The sequence below is a fragment of the Pinus tabuliformis genome, chromosome J, assembly GCF_031772625.1.
Source record: "Pinus tabuliformis cultivar Carrire ecotype Pingquan chromosome J, CPIR1, whole genome shotgun sequence".
Lineage (NCBI taxonomy): Eukaryota > Viridiplantae > Streptophyta > Pinopsida > Pinales > Pinaceae > Pinus > Pinus tabuliformis.
This window is the reverse complement of record NC_142295.1, coordinates 361,019,462-361,032,127: the sequence shown is the minus strand read 5'-3', so window position 1 is coordinate 361,032,127 and position 12,666 is coordinate 361,019,462.

The following is a 12,666-nucleotide window of genomic DNA, read 5'->3' as shown; positions in this document are numbered from 1 at the left end:
GCTATTCAGGTCCCTTTGTGACTTTTCATCTTCATCTCAAAGTGAATTATAAAAATTTACATAACCCCTAAGGATTAGGTTTCCAACTTCTCCCCGCAACCCCCCTTTAATTTGAAAGGGAATAGGTGATTCCAAGAAGAGAGTTGGAATCTTGAAATGGATAAAACCTAATTGAATGTGTTCTTTGAATCTAGTAGCTTAATGAAGTTCACAAACCAAATGGGTAGTAGAATCCCAAGTGTTATACTTAATAGTGGTTAAGACTTGCCACCAACTTTGGAACTTGGCTCAAAGTAGTTCTTGCAATAGTTTCGAATCTAGCTAGAAGTAAATGTCTTATGTAACATGGAAGTACTTTATGGTGGTGGTTTAAAGATGACCACAAAGTTTTGCCTAATGGAATAAATAATTTTGCTACTAAGTGGTGGTTAAAGAGAACCACAAACCAAATGGTGGTTTTGGGATGACCACAAACCAAACCATGCTCATGGAGCATGGCTTTGTCTCGGCTTGTAGATTTAACTATTGCTTTAGCTTACTCTAGTTGTAGGCTTTGGTTCTGGTTTTGGCTCACTCTCACTTATGTTTGATTGATAAGACTGTGAAACTTGAACACTAACCATTAAATATTCCTCCATTGTCATATACTAGCCTAGATCCATCTTAACTCGAATCTACCAAGCACCGAGAGAGCTCAAACTTCTTTTCACTTTAAAAGAGGTTTACATCTCAAGAAATTTGATCTCTCTCGACGCTTGGTAGATTCAGAGTTAAGATGGTTCTAGGTTGGTTTACTTATTAATTATAATTATAAACATAAATATAATATTTTACATTTTACCTAATATTTCCCATCCCCAAACTTAATTATTACATTTTACTCAATATTTCCCCTCACCCTTGCTAATTTTATAATTGAGTTTGTTTACTTTTAAACTTCAAATATAAAGAAAAATTACAATAAAAGTGGACCAGTTAGGGGAAATATTGGGTAAAATATAATATTATAGTATTATATTTTACCCAATATTTCTCGCAAGCTAGTAAAAAGTGGATGAAGGTAGGCATAAATATTAGATAAAATGTAATAATTACATTTTACCTAATATTTCTCCCACCTCCTCCCCTCACCCCAACTCACTTTCATAGTTAAGCTTATTCATTTCTAAACTTACCATCCTAGATCTATCAAAGCTCTATTTCTATAGCACATTATTACACATAAATTAAGAGAATATATTACATATATTATATTAAAGTGATTATCAAAGAAGCCATTAGAATGAAGAAGCAACTATGCAATCGTGTTTAACCTTATGCTTCTAGAAACACCTTCCTAAATCACCCAATAGCCTCTAGGAAGATCTAAGGCTTCTATGCATAAATACACATTATGTATTCATCCATTCAACCATAGAAACAAAACATACAAATGCCAAGTGGGATTGTATATCCATAAAAATGTTTTACCTTTATAGGCTACATGGATTCAATGCCATCATTTTATACAACTAATTATGTATCTAAATAAAACATCAAACTAAGATGGATCCCGCCTTAAATAGGTTATATTCCACATGAATACCATGGGTTAATAACATGAGTCATTTTATTTTTTTTAATTCTTAATTTTTATAGGGTTATTTTTATTTTATTTCCACCGAGTTAAAATGTTTACATTAACATTGCACATCTCTAGCATCTTGGGCTGGAGAGCACCTCCCAACCCAATAAAAACCGAGTAATTATATATATATATATATATCTTATATTTATTTTAAAATATTAGATTCAAAATCTAGATTCCACCAACAGTAATTATTTTACTTTAATTGTTTCACCCTTTCTCACAAAGAAAATTCCACTTCACTTTCATTAAACCAATGTTGAATTTATATTTTGTTTATACATAATAGTTATATCGATTGTTAATTAGGGCCAACATTGACATTAGATTAATTTTTTTAAAAGTTATATTTGTTAATTGTTAAACATTTATGCTTGACGTCTACCCCATACTGGGTTGTAAAGCACCTATTAGCGCAACAAGTTGAGAAGTAAAAAATATATCCACTTCAACATATGTTTTCTTGGTTGTTGAAGACCATTGCCATGAAGTGATCCATCTAAGGTGAATCTCTATTCTTGTAGGGCTCTTGGATCATTTCTCTAAATGATAATTATGCTTTCCACAATGCTCACAAGGATGAAGTTAAAAACATTGATTCTTGATGTGGTCAACTCAATGACGATGTTGGCATTTAGGAATCTAATATGGATGTGGAGTAGGTGAAGATGAGGTTTTTCAAAGAAGTCCAACACTCTAGAATTTAATTGGCTTGGTAGTTTGGAATGTGAAACGTCACTTCCTTTTCATATCCAAGGTTGAGTCTATGCTTGTTGTTGATGATTTCTTCCCAAGGTCAAATGTCGAGCTTGGAAAATGTAAGAGAAACTTCTTCATCTACATTTTCATGATCTTGAAGTGGCATCATTGATATGATCATTTACTGGTTGCTAATACGAATCTTTATCAAACTAAAACAAATAATTTCTCATAACAAAACTAGTTCATAGTGTCAATTCCCTTGTTGTACCTCAGCTCATTGGAGTTGTCATTCAAGTTGCGGAAACCTGATTTTGTCCTGTGCGTCTTGTAAACAAATTCAAAGATTGGTGAGAGTGGTTTTGTCGATTTTGGTCATATCATCAATAACAAAGAGTAGTAGAGTATTGAGTAACTCTAACACTTTGTCAAATCAAGCCATTCTATCAACAACAAGAGCTCAACAAATGAAGGATGTTGGATTTTTATCGAAAATGCACCCATTTACAATGTAATTCAACTTAATTTCAAAATACTACAATTAGACTTACAACACAACTATTTGCAAATTACAATTATTCTAGAGTTGAATTGATCTTCAAGATAGAATATGATAATATTTTGAGTTGACTGGTGTTCTGGCTTGTATTTAAATGTTTAGTTTACAAATTAAAGAATGTTTCAATGCTCCCAATGTAAAATAACTATTGTTAGACAACTCATACACAATAGAGAATAAAAATGTATCCCAATACCATATCAAGTTATTGATTGGGTTCCAAAAGGAAAACTTTGGCAAGAAGAAGTGGGATTGCTTCCAAATGAGGTGCTTCTCCCAAAGAATTTATCACATTATGATTTAGAGAGCTTATTCCAGGGTTCCTTTCATCATATTGATGGCTATCAATTTCTTAATGTTCATATACATACACATATATGACGTGTATTTAACAAACTTGAAATTATATGGAAATTTTGAAATCTACTTAACATATGGGAATTAGGAAGTCATAACTCAAAGGCCTTGTACATTATAGGAAAATTGTGATATAGAGTGATATTATTAATACATAGGAGAGCCAAGTGCCAATAATGTAGTTTCCTTTGCCAAAAGGCACGAAATATTACTTAACAAATAGTAAATGGCTAGGAGTTATATGATTTTGAATAGATGTGAAGACCTTCTCTTGATCAATGTGAAGCATCCAAGTGCAACTAACCTAGAATTTAGAAAACATAGAGCAATTTTATTTTTCGAACATAAGCAAATTCTATTATTGCCATATCACTTTGAATTTAGTTATCGAGGGTCCAAGAAATACCAACAATACAACGAATTGACAACCCTTCTAGGATCTAGGTCCATATAAAACACAAAAATTTCCATTCAAACCTTTCAAATGCAACAACTATGGTGATGGGGAAGGGTATGATATATGATTCACTAGCTTCCCACATAAGTCCTTATAGATTGTGTTGTGTTCATCACTGACATTTGATAAAATAATCTCCTTGAAACTGATCCAGGTGGATGTTGGTGGCCACCCACCAACCCATTTGGACCCCCACAACTGTCTCTTTCAGTCTTTTCAGTTTCCTAAATTGTAGCACAGTTTACTATTTTTAGCAGTTTTTCGGGTCCTGAACTTCCGGAGCCGTTTTGAGGCCCTAAACGACGTTTTTTTGGGATTCTGGGGCAACATGGGTCCATGGACCCATGTTGCCTCCCAAAGTGGTAGTACTCAGATAGATCTTTCTAACGAGCTATCGTACGCGTCAAACGGAGATCGTATGCCAAAGTTACGACCCCGGGAAATTGATGTACCAATTTACCCAAACGGGGCCCACAATTTGGCGTTTCATCTTCTAGGGCTAGGTTTCGGGATGTGAAGGGTTTTCCATTGTTTCTCAACAATAAATAGGCCTTCGAGCCTCATTGTAACACAGTTCGGAACAGTTCAGAGGCATGTAGTCGCACATCTCTTCTCAGAGATAAGCTACCATCGCCCTAGTTGGTTTCTTTCCATTTCTGTTTGTAAGCATATTTCAATATTTTACAGTAATGAAATGAAGTATTATTTCCGCTGCATCTTTGTGTTTATGGTTATTGCATCTCTGTATTTATGGTTATCTCTGTAATCTACTGCGTTCCTGTTTAAATCCGGATCAGTGGAATCAGAGCGGTCTGCTTTTTCTCTGTTTTTCTTTGCATGTCCCCAACGAGGTCGGGATATAAGGAGTTAGGGCTTGAACTGGTCGAACCTTTGCAAGACCGGCCTCGCAAATCCCGACGGCCTCCCATGGCGGATGAGAAGAAAGACGAGGGGGCAGGAGATCCTACCAAAATCTTGCTCGAAGAAGCGCTCGAGCGGCAAAGGAACGCGATGATGGATAGCTTTGCGCAGATTCTTCAGCGGCTACCCAGAGGCAACGCATCGGCTTCCAACAGCGACTCTGGAAACGCCACGCCGTTTAAGGTACAAGTTAATTTTGAAATCCCCATATTCGAGGGTCAAATAGACGCAGATGCTGTAGATAAATGGTTAAATCTGCCAGATGGGTATTTTTCTATTCATGAATTTTCAAGTCGGGAAAAGATTGTTTTTGCTCTTCTCAAAGCAGCCCCCCACGTCAAGGACTGGTGGGAAACCTACTGCGAGCAGAAGGATGAAAGTACAGGCTCACTATTTTCAGCCGCACCCACTTGGAATGACTTCCGGGATGCCATCAAGGAGCAGTACTACCCTGTCGGAAGCTATGAGGACAAATACATCAAATGGACCACACTGTGACAGGGACGAGACCAAGATGTGTCGGAGTTCACAAACATTTTTCATACCCTTCGCACACAGTTGGGTATCAAAGATTCTGAGCTGCATCTGGTACTCAAATACCGCGGCTGCCTGCACAGATACATCCAGGAAGAGATGGTGTTCTTGAACATCTCCTCGCTCGGCACGGCGTACCGATATGCTGTCAAAATCGAGCAAAAGTTCAAACAGAAGAAGCGAGACTTTGGATCTGCAAATCCGAAGCCCAAAGGACAAAGCCAAGGCGGGGTAACCCAAGACAACCCGTCGAAGCCGCAAGAAAATAACAACACCACGAAGCCGAAGAAGGACACAGGAAAGTGGTGTGAGTTCCACAAGAGTCCCACTCATAACACAAGTGAGTGTCGGACCAAGCAGTCGCTGGTGGCCGAGTTGAAGGCTTCCGAATCAGATGCATGTTCCGACCCTGAGCCAGAACTCGACAAGGGGACTGGCAAAGGGAAGCAGATCATTGATGCGGATCCCAGCGCCACTGTTGCCACCGCCAAGATCCAGAAAGATGAGCCCAAAAATCCAGAGGAAGGGGAGCGTCTTTTCCACTCACAGATGTGGGTGAAGGGTTCGCCGCTGCAATTCATTGTCGACAGTGGCAGCCAAAAGAACCTCATTTCAGCAGAGGTCGTGAAGCGGTTGGGCCTACCGACTACACCTCACCCACAGCCGTACAGTATCGGGTGGCTTCATGAAGGACGAGATCTCAAAGTTCGCCAGCAGTGCCGCCTTTCCTACAGCATCAAACCCTTCACAGACGAGGTATTGTGTGATGTTACACCTCTGGATGTTTGTGATGTATTGTTAGGCCAGCCATACTTGTGGAGGCGACATGCTGTGTATGAGTCAAGGCCTCGTGCTGTCATTATTTCTTTTAATAATTCATTATACAGGATACCGGAGGTAGCCCCACCTACCGCCACATCTTTGATCACTACCAAAAAAGGCAGCAAGCTCATATCACAGACCAGGAAATTCATCTGCCTGGTTCACTCCCAAAATAAGGGGAAGATCGTTGCTACATCCATGACCCCTACAAAGGGTTCCTCCACGCAACAGCAGCAGCAAAGGGATACGGTCATGAAAAAACACAGGAACAACTTCTCCTCACCCACATGGGTACCACACAAGTTTCAGGTGGGAAACAAAGTCTGGTTGCATCGACAGAAAGAACGCCTTACCAGAACCCATCAGAAGCTCAGACCACTTCGACATGGTCCTTACAGCAGTACCAAGGCTATGGGGAACAATGCTTTGGAACACATCATTCCTCCATTCCTTCGCCTGCACCAAATGTTCAATGTGGACCATCGTCGACCATGCTTCCCACCATCACTGGACACATCAGAGATTGCAGGACAAGTTCAGCAGATGGAGGAACTCAACGCAATGGGGACCATTGCTTCCTAAGGGGGGAGGAATGATCCAGGTGGATGTTGGTGGCCACCCACCAACCCATTTGGACCCCCAAAACTGTCTCTTTCAGTCTTTTCAGTTTCCTAAATTGTAGCACAGTTTACTATTTTTAGCAGTTTTTCGGGTCCTAAACTTCCGGAGCCGTTTTGAGGCCCTAAACGACGTTTTTTTGGGATTCTGGGGCAACATGGGTCCATGGACCGATGTTGCCTCTAAAAGTGGTAGTACTCGGATAGATCTTTCTAACGAGCTATCGTACACGTCAAACGGAGATCGTATGCCAAAGTTACGACCCCGGGAAATTGATGTACCAATTTACCCAAACGGGGCCCACAATTTGGCGTTTCATCTTCTAGGGCTAGGTTTCAGGATGTGAAGGGTTTTCCATTGTTTCTCAACAATAAATAGGCCTTCGAGCCTCATTGTAACACAGTTCGGAACAGTTCAGAGGCATGTAGTCGCACATCTCTTCTCAGAGATAAGCTACCATCGCCCTAGCTGGTTTCTTTCCATTTCTGTTTGTAAGCATATTTCAATATTTTACAGTAATGAAATGAAGTATTATTTCCGCTGCATCTTTGTGTTTATGGTTATTGCATCTCTGTATTTATGGTTATCTCTGTAATCTACTGCGTTCCTGTTTAAATCCGGATCAGAAACCCTAAAAGTGCTGCAAGTGATTGAGATCAAGGAGAAAGTAAGGAAGGCATCAAAGACAAACTTGATGTTGAATAGAGAGGTTGCAAATTACAAATCTTTGTTCTTAGCTTCAACTAATTGTGAGCGTTAGGTGAGGAATCCATTTTCCTTTTGTCATGGGTCATTTGTTACAATGAGCATAGATCTCTATGGAGGCCTAAATGCCTAATGTGGTCGATAGGGTGGAGAACATGTTTAGAGTAGCTAAAGGCCTGGCATCTCTGCACAAAATTTTGAAAATGTTCATGCAACACCTTGATATCTTACTCCTCTGAGCTTTGTGCTTGATACCTCTGCAAATTGTGAACAGACAATGTAGCAAGAAGGTGATTCAAATGGATTAAAGTTGCAATTAAAGTAGGGGTGCAATGTCTTTCCTATATACCTTCTTTAGATAGTGGGGACTAAGAGTTGGTTCCACCATGTATGAACCTCATGCTTCTTAATCTTTGGACATTAAAGGTAGATATAACAAAATCCAAAAATTTGAGGCCAAATGCTAGTAAGAAAAGTTAGACTAATGCATAGATTTGTGTGAAAGACAGAGAGCCAAACGAGCATGTAGGTATAGAGAAAATATATGCAAATAAAGGGCACGAGAATGGTGAGAGTGCCTAGGTTGAGGGTTACAAAATTGTGGCTCTAATACCAATGTTGGACACATGATAATGAAAGAGAGTTGATAAAACATGTGATGCATTTGTCATTAGAGTGATAAACATAAATCCATTTGTTTGTAATCCTTGGTTTCATTTTGCAAGAGGTATTTTAAAATCTAGTCGGCTATTCAAATTCACTTATGATTTTTCATCTTTCTCTCAAGCAAATAATGCAAATTTACATAATCCCTAAAGATGAAATTTCCAACCATCTCATTAAAAATTAATAATGAATTTATTTTCAAATAACTAATAAAAATATGTTTATCTAATAAACATCAACGTCACCTCTCAAACTAATATTTTTTGGTTTGTTAAGTTTTATGTGTCCTCCAGAGATGACTACAGGCTTAACCTTTGGTTTGAGAAACCGTGACACAGGGCATCTAAGCCATCAAAATCACTCGAGGATCCCACCCGACCTGGGCCACACTAGCCCTTAACATGACTGGATTTTTGCCTACGAAGATTTGAACCGGTGACCTTTAGATCACGAAGTGACTTAACATTACACCCCATAATCATCTATTCTACGCCCCGTAAGAAAACTCAACCTGAATTTATATTTAAACCTTTTAGTTTTATTAATTTACAAAACAAAACCTTAACTTTCCCACAAACAATGTATAATTATTTTTTATATTTATTATTTCCAAAAATGACTACATCACATGGTTTAGTGTCTTGAAATTATTTTTTCTTAACATATTTTAAGTTGAATTATTCCATAAATATTTTTATTAGCATTTTAATCAAAAATAATTTTGGAATGTATTTACATATTTATTATTATAACTACTACTTATATAATTAGAATTATTTATTTATTATTATTGTTTATATAGTTTAGTTGTCAAACCAACAATGGCAACAATTATCACTTGTTGTTATCGACGAATGCAAGCTGACTCATCACTGTTATTCAAGGAAAACCATGCTAACTGGAATTACCTGGTAGTGGTTCATAAGGGGCCAGACTTTCAATATTACCATATGCCTCTAGATCTTGGGTAATTAACCTATTTCCTTATATTTGATGAAAACAAGTTCTTAACAAGTATAAAAAAATTTAGGGCACAACCCACACTCTAAATGTTTGGTTCTATATTAAGATATAAAAAAATAAAAATGATTAATAATATGTTTAATTGTAAAATTAAAAATAATTTAAATGATAAAGATTAATGATGTTTTTTTCCCTAGGGAAAAATCATAATTTTCCATTAATATAGAAAAATTACATGTAGTAGATGCTTGTATGGCATATGCAGTAAGTTTGGTCGTGGCCATCAGAAATATGTTTGTACATAATTTACCACGCAGGGTATACTAAAAAAGTTCATATAAAGGATATATACAATGTATAAAACAAGTACTAATAGAAATCACTGCTATATACTGCAAAAATTAGGGCCTAGCGGCCCGTTGGTAGAACCGATCTATATAGGGACGATGATAATACTGGTAATGTTCTTCTCCTTGCTACTCCTGAATTATCCACAGTCCTCTAGGATGTACTGTGGCCTCCTTGGAAAGTTGGTTGGCAACCATATTACGCTCCTTGTAAATATGTTGACAAGAGATATAAGTAAATTGAGCTTTTAAGATCATGATTTCATCCAAAATGTTTCTGAGAGAGTGCATATGACATGTAGATGTATTGTTGAACCAATTGATGATGATTTTAGAATCTCCAAATATCTATATGTGATTGCATGCATGTGCAAGAGCAAAATGGAGGAGGTGTCTAAGAGAGATCAATTCTGCAAAAAATTTTGTCCCCATCCTCATGCCCATCTGAATTCTGAAGAGATGATTTTTAGTTTTATGCAATATTATACCCCCCCACACCCCTGTGCTTGTGTTGTACCATCAAAATATACCCAAGGTAGATTGCGATAATGGCTTCAGGTGTCACGACGTGGCCAACAGGGGTGTGATCCTCTTCCAGGATTTCATGATAAGTAGATACAATATGGGCAATGGATGACGACTAACGAGCTACTCTGTCTCTGAAAATGATCCCATTCCTATTGAGCCAAATAGACCAATAGGTTAGCAGCGGAAGACAATGAACTTTTTGGTTTGAGGACCCAACCCTCCATTGATTCCAGGCTTCTAAAACATTGAGACCGTGCCATCTGTTGGTTAAGGATAATGTAGCTAGAACCTGTTCCCAAATGTGAAGCAGGGACCCATATGAGTTCATCAGCTCCATCCTTTGTTCAGACATGGGATTCTGTCAGCGCATTAATATAGCCATCCTAATCTTGATGTCATCGCATAAGAATACCCAAATGCTCAACAATTTTCCACGCTTGTGAAAAAACCAAGGTATTCCTAGGGTCAGCAATATGAGCAATCATAAGTATATCTCTGTTCTTGAGAAATTGTGTGAGGTTAGGAGGGAGGTGAAATATGTTGCCACAATGATCCAGGTGGATGTTGGTGGCCACCCACCAACCCATTTGGACCCCCACAACTGTCTCTTTCAGTATTTTCAGTTTCCTTAATTATAGCACAACTTACTATTTTTAGCAGTTTTTCGGGTCCTGAACTTCCGGAGCCGTTTTGAGGCCCTAAATGACGTTTTTTTGGGAATCTGGGGGCAACATGGGTCCATGGACCGATGTTGCCCTTCCCAAAGTGGTAGTTCTCGGATAGATCTTTCTAACGAGCTATCGTACGCGTCAATCGGAGATCGTATGCCAAAGTTACGACCCCGGGAAATTGATGTACCAATTTACCCAAACGGGGCCCACAATTTGGCGTTTCATCTTCTAGGGTTAGGTTTCGGGATGTGAAGGGTTTTCCATTGTTTCTCAACAATAAATAGGCCTTCGAGCCTCATTGTAATACAGTTGGGAACAGTTCAGAGGCATGTAGCCGCCACATCTCTTCTCAGAGATAAGCTACCATCGCCCTAGCTAAGTATTATTTCCGCTGCATCTCTGTGTTTATGGTTATTGCATCTCTGTATTTATGGTTATCTCTGTAATCTATTGCATTCCTGTTTAAATCCGGATCAGTGGTATCAGAGCGGTCTGCTTTTTTCTCCGTTTTTCTTTGCATGTCCCCAACGAGGTCGGGATATAAGGAGTTAGGGCTTGAACTGGTCGAACCTTTGCAAGACCAGCCTCGCAAATCCCGACGGCCTCCCATGGCGGATCAGAAGAAAGACGAGGGGGCAGGAGATCCTATCAAAATCTTGCTCGAAGAAGCGCTCGAGCGGCAAAGGAACGCGATGATGGATAGCTTTGCGCAGATCCTTCAGCGGCTACCCAGAGGCGACGCATCGGCTTCCAACAGCGACTCTGGAAACGCCACACCGTTCAAGGTACAAGTTAATTTTGAAATCCCCATCTTCGAGGGTCAAATAGACGCAGATGCCGTAGATAAATGGTTAAATCTGCTAGATGGGTATTTTTCTGTTCATGAATTTTCAAGTCGGGAAAAGATTGTTTTCGCTCTTCTCAAAGCAGCCCCCCACGTCAAGGACTAGTGGGAAACCTACTGCGAGCAGAAGGATGAAAGTACAGGCTCACTATTTTCAGCCGCACCCACTTGGAATGACTTCCGGGATGCCATCAAGGAGCAGTACTACCCTGTCGGAAGCTATGAGGACAAATACATCAAATGGACCACACTGCGGCAGGGACGAGACCAAGATGTATCAGAGTTCACAAACATTTTTCATACCCTTCACACACAGTTGGGTATCAAAGATTCTGAGCTACATCTGGTACTCAAATACCGCGGCTGCCTACACAGATACATCCAGGAAGAGATGGTGTTCTTGAACATCCCCTCACTCGGCACAGCATACCGATACGCTGTCAAAATCGAGCAAAAGTTCAAACAGAAGAAGCGAGACTTTGGATCTGCAAATCCGAAGCCCAAAGGACAAAGCCAAGGCGGGGTGACCCAAGACAACCCATCGAAGCCGCAAGAAAAGAACAACACCATGAAGCCGAAGAAGGACACAGGAAAGTGGTGTGAGTTCCACAAGAGTCCCACTCATAACACAAGTGAGTGTCGGACCAAGTAGTCGCTGGTGGCTGAGTTGAAGGCTTCCGAATCAGATGCATGTTCCGATCCTGAGCCAGAACCCGACAAGGGGAATGGCAAAGGGAAGCAGATCATTGATGCGGATCCCAGCGCCACTGTTGCCACCGCCAAGATCCAGAAAGATGAGCCCGAAAATCCAGAGGAAGGGGAGCGTCTTTTCCACTCACAGATGTGGGTGAAGGGTTCGCCGCTACAATTCATTGTCGACAGTGGCAGCCAAAAGAACCTTGTTTCAGCAGAGGTCGTGAAGCGGTTGGGCCTACCGACTACACCACACCCACAGCCGTACAATATCGGGTGGCTTCATGAAGGACGAGATCTCAAAGTTCGCCAACAGTGTCGCCTTCCCTACAGCATCAAGCCCTTCACAGACGAGGTATTGTGTGATGTTACACCTCTGGATGTTTGCGATGTATTATTAGGCCAACCATACTTATGGAGGCGACATGCTGTGTATGAGTCAAGGCCTCGTGCTGTCATTATTTCTTTGAATAATTCATTATACAGGATACCAGAGGTAGCCCCACTTACCGCCACATCTTTGATTACTACCAAGAAAGGCAGCAAGCTCATATCACAGACTAGGAAATTCATCTGTCTGGTTCACTCCCAAAGTAAGGGGAAGATCGTTGCTACCTCCATGACCCCTGCAAAGGGTTCCTCCATGCAGCAGCAG